The sequence below is a fragment of the Cryptomeria japonica genome, chromosome 6 (assembly GCF_030272615.1).
Source record: "Cryptomeria japonica chromosome 6, Sugi_1.0, whole genome shotgun sequence".
Taxonomy (NCBI): domain Eukaryota; kingdom Viridiplantae; phylum Streptophyta; class Pinopsida; order Cupressales; family Cupressaceae; genus Cryptomeria; species Cryptomeria japonica.
The window spans coordinates 543,625,338-543,630,540 of record NC_081410.1 but is presented as its reverse complement, the minus strand read 5'-3'; positions in this window follow the sequence as shown (position 1 = coordinate 543,630,540).

Sequence of the window (5,203 nt, the reverse complement as noted above, 5' to 3'; positions counted from 1 at the left end):
TAACCACATATGACCCCTTAGGACACTATATGATCCTAAGGGGAATGTCATATGTATAGTAGGATGTTATAAGGGGTCATATGTGACCTACTAAGGGGTCACACATGTGTTAATGCATGTGTGACCCCTTAGGACAACATACAACCCCTTAAGACACTATGTGATGGACTAAGGGGTATGTCTTTCACACTAGGATTTTATAAGGGGTCATATGCAGTTCTAAGGGGTCATGCATATGTTATAACAAATGCATGACCCCTCAGAACCACATATGACCCCTTATGACACTGTGATCCTAAGGGGAATGTCATATGTATAGTAGGATGTTATAAGGGGTCCTATGTGACCAACTAAGGGGTCACGCATGTGTTAATGCATGCGTGACCCCTTAGGACCACATATGACCCCTTAAGACGCTATGTGATGGGTTTTGGGATATGTCGTTCACACTAGGATTGATTTTATAAAGGGTCATATGCGATTCTAATGGGTCATGCATGTGTTAAGACACTATTTGATGGACTAAGGGGTATGTTGTTCACACTACAATTTTATAAGGGGTCATATGCGATTCTAAGGGGTCATGCATGTGTTATAACACATGTGTGACCCCTTAGAACCACGTATGACCCCTTAGGACACTAGATGTGATCCTAAAGGGAATGTCATACATGTACACTATTATGTTATATGTGATCCTCTATGACCTCCTAAGGGAATGTATAGTGTCATATGTGGTCTTAAGGGGTCATGTTGTGCATGTAATAGGATGTGAAAATGGGTCACATTGTAGAGGAAATTTATTTTGTCTAATTTGTTTAAATTTGTTATCTAAATTTTCTAATGTTTATTTAAATTAATTTTTCTAACATTTTTCTTTTTTTTTCTAATGTTTTTCTAAGTTTTGATTTACTACAGGTTAGTTTTCTATGTTTTTCATAACAATTTTTTAAAATGTTGAAAAAAATATACATCTATACAATTATGTAATTTTAAAAACAAATTTACACATTTCAATCAAAACATTAAATCATCAAACATTTTTCTAAAATAATGAAAAACAATAAATTATCAAACATTTTTCTAAAATAATGAAAAACAATAAATTATCAAACATTTTTCTAAAATGTTGAAAACCAATAACTATATATAATTATTTAATTAAAAAATTAAATTAATAAATAAATTATTTACAAATTTAATAAAAAAAGACATTATTAAACCAAACAAAGGGTTATTTTGTGCACCTGATATAACAAAGGTCAAAAACTGAAATAGGAAAGATGCTAACTGCTGCAAACAAGGCTCGATGACGTGATGCTGATGACTGGTTCGATCCAACCCCCACCAGATAGAAAAAGTCAAATTTGATAATGACCTTTTAACTGTCATTTTCGATATTTATAAATTTTTTTAAAAAACCCTAACTGCAAAGGGTTCGAGCGAATGAGGGGGTTCGAGCGAACCCATTAAATATTGATATTTTAATGGGTTCGCTCGAACCCAAAACCCGCCCACTGTTCGATCGAATCCAACTGAACAGTTTGGTTCGCTCGGACTCCCAGGGGTAGTCCGAGCGAACATTTGTATTTCGCTCGAACACTGGCAAATCCGAAATTCCCACTTTCGCCAAATTCCTTCGTTGGCAAAAGTGGGAACCAACTTTGTGAATTCACCCCAAGGTAATAACATATATAGATCAAAAACACTAAAAATAGACAATATATAGAACAAAAGCATACCAGAGCTTGAGATGCTTCTTCTATTGACCTAGGAGGGATCACCATTGATGAAGAAGCTATGGCTATTTCCTCTATGAAAAATGATAATATTATAATTTATCTAAAGTTCACATGTACATGTGCATATAATCATGAAATCAAGAAAATAAAGTAAAGATACACACCTCTTCCCTCTCTTGAACCACTAGCATATCAGGTAAATTTATCAATTCTACAAAGCCCAATTGCCATTGTGTATAAAAGAGACAAAAAGACTAATAAATCTATAAGTTCCAATTAAGACTATATCAAGATTTTCAAACAATTGTGTCAATAAAAATGTGTTCAATTACCTTTTGACATTTAGGTGTCCTCGAGGATTTCTTTCGCCCAGGAGGTGTCCTAGACACACATGGGGTACCCTTAAAGAAACAAAATTAATACAAGATATATCACTAGATAATATTAAATATAATTTAATAAATCTAAATTTAAATGACTTGCATATTCAAAATAATACATTAATAAGATGTGTGCAAAATATGATACCACGTAGCTTTCTAGGCTAAAATCAATGGCCGAAAGCGTGACATTATCAATCTGGGACATTTGATCCCATGACAATGCCTATAAAACATAAAATAAATATACATTAAAGATAATTAGTATATCCTATAAAAATATTTTTTGAATTCAAGGTACTATTCTATTTTAATATGTTACAAAAAATTTACCTTAGGTGTCGAAGCTATAGCTACAACAAAAGTGGGAGGAATATGAGATGGTGTATTAACACCAACTACTGCATCCTGAAATGCATGTTGTTCATATCAATTTAAATCCATCTATAAATGAAAATTTATCTACATTTACAATTTTTAAGTGATTAATAAATAAAATGTTATCAATTCAAATCAATAGACATGTCTCTGCATCTGACTGCGAAACACCATGTCCATCAAATCATCAATCAACGCCATATCCTCTACAATGCTAGCCTGACATCTACCCCTGCAACATGTACACAGATGGGATGTGGAACCATTTGCACTGGCCTCAGTATTTATCCTAGAACATATACTTGAACAACTGGGACACACATGTTGAATGGGATCACCAAGGCTAGATGGTTCAATTGTTGCATCATCACCTAGGCTAAGAGGATGTGATAATTGTGTGCCATGTTGAATGATGACATCAGTCAATGCAGTGGCCACTTGAAGAGTCTATACCTCCATAGACTCTTTCAGGGCTATTGGGACTATGACATGGACTACAGGTTTCACTGCTAGAGGGATGTGATTTTGGGGGTTTAGTATCCTCTAGGTTCTAGGTCTATCTTAGGTAGATCCTCCACCTCTACCTTGGAAGTCTCTCATATCAAAATAGTCTGGCCTCTGATTGAGGATAAACTCGCAATATAGTTTCCTCAAAAAATATAATGGAACCTCAAAATTATTACAAGGTGGATGGTCAAAAACCATCCACCACCTATTCCAAAAAGCATTTTTAATCCCCAAATGGTTACACCAATGTATAGGAAACCTCTTTGAATTAAGAGGTAAGGTCTCATTGGTTTTGGGGTCAATAAAAAGAGCACATATTTGTATTTTATTTATGATTTTTTTTCACTTCATCATAGGACAACCCACTAGCATAAAATGCATGACATCGATCCCTATAACTTCCCCATTTTGTAACTTGTTTGGAACTTCATTGGCACTATTAGCCATTTATTCTAGGGTTGTGGCAAGGGATGCATGATTCTTATGCTCGGATGCCTTAATCTATTCACCAATCTAGTTATGTTAGCAGTGTTTTTTGTTAATTGATTTATCAAATCCTTCTATGTCATTTGTGAATGGTCTATTGGAGGAGATGGAGGGTTTGTATCTTGAGGGTCTGGTTGTGGGTTCTCCTGTGGCTTCTCTTGTGAGTTTTGCCTTGAGTTTTTAGGAGGTATGTTTTGCTAGAGGGAAGTGTTTCGAGAATGTGACATAAATTTATAACAAAAAATAAATCAAAGAATAAAAAACAATGAAATCCCATTCAAATTTCAAATAAAATTAATCAAATACATAAAATAGATAAAAATAACAAGCTTAATACCTCTTTGTCACCTTGGGATTGTGAATGGTTTTTGTTGCTAAAAGCTCGTTTGTGTGTTGCAGGCTAGAATACCCTCCAAACTCTTCTTGTGCAGCCGCGGGTGAAAATGACCCTATTGACCACAATAAAAAAAAAAAAAATTGTCAGAAAAACATGAACGGGTTTTTAAAAGTAAAACCCGTTTGTGTTTTTTAAACCTACAACCCGAACACGTTTTAGACTCGATAATATGAGCCTTAACGCAAATGGGTTATTTAAATTTATGAATAACCCGTTCGTGTTATTAGTTTTTAGAAGATTTTTTTTTAGGATGTCCACTTTTTTGCATAGCAACTTTGTGCACTTGCCCATTATATAAACAAACATTAGAAAACATCTTTAATTTTTTTTGTATTAACACATTTTCCAACACAAACACATACCACAATTGATCATGCAAAAACATTAATCCCCACCCTTATACAAGTGAAAACTAAAAGATTGATATACACATAGATATCTAAAAATTTAAGGTTCCACTCCATGTATCTTATGCTTAAATGTTGTAATCATATTTCATCAACAAATACAAATCAGCTCTATAATATTTTTTAGAATTTTTACAATGCTCATTTAATAGTTTTAAGGTATATGATGAAAAACATCGATTTTACAATCATGTGTATTTTACAAAGACCTCGTTCAATGTAAGACTAAATCAGTAACTGCTCGTTAGTGCAAGCAAACATTTTTCTATGAATTGCCTACTGAACTCATAAAAGATAAATATTAAAATTACTGAAACCTAAGATATAATACAATATAATTTTAAATTTAATTAAATAATATTTAAAATATACTATAATTATAAAATCATTTAATTAATAAATACATTCAAATGTGCTTCCTGAATACCACAAAAAAGTTCCTAAGCCTATTGTCGTCTAAGAAGCATAAATGAAATACTTTTTATCCTAAAACGCAAAGAGAGTGATGTGTGTGTCGAAGTCATGTTTTTATTTAGTCTAGTGGATGGTGGGAATAGAATGACATCTTTTTCATTATCTTGAACGTTAACCAGTCAAAAATCCTTGGGCCATAAGCAGCGGATAATATCACCATATATTCAATGTTAAGTGAGTCATACATTTTGTCGTATACCATTTAATGATATCATCAAATTTAAGTTACCTTGTATTTCCCATTAAATTTAGATTTCACTTGTTCCATGTAGCCTATAGCTGTTGGTGACTAAATTGAATATTACTATCTATTCGCATGCATAGCTCCCTAGAGTAATCAAAATTTGATTGAAAACATCAATTTATATATCTATGTTATAATAGAGAATTAGGATTAGAAATCAAAATATAAAATAATAATTGTGGAGATGT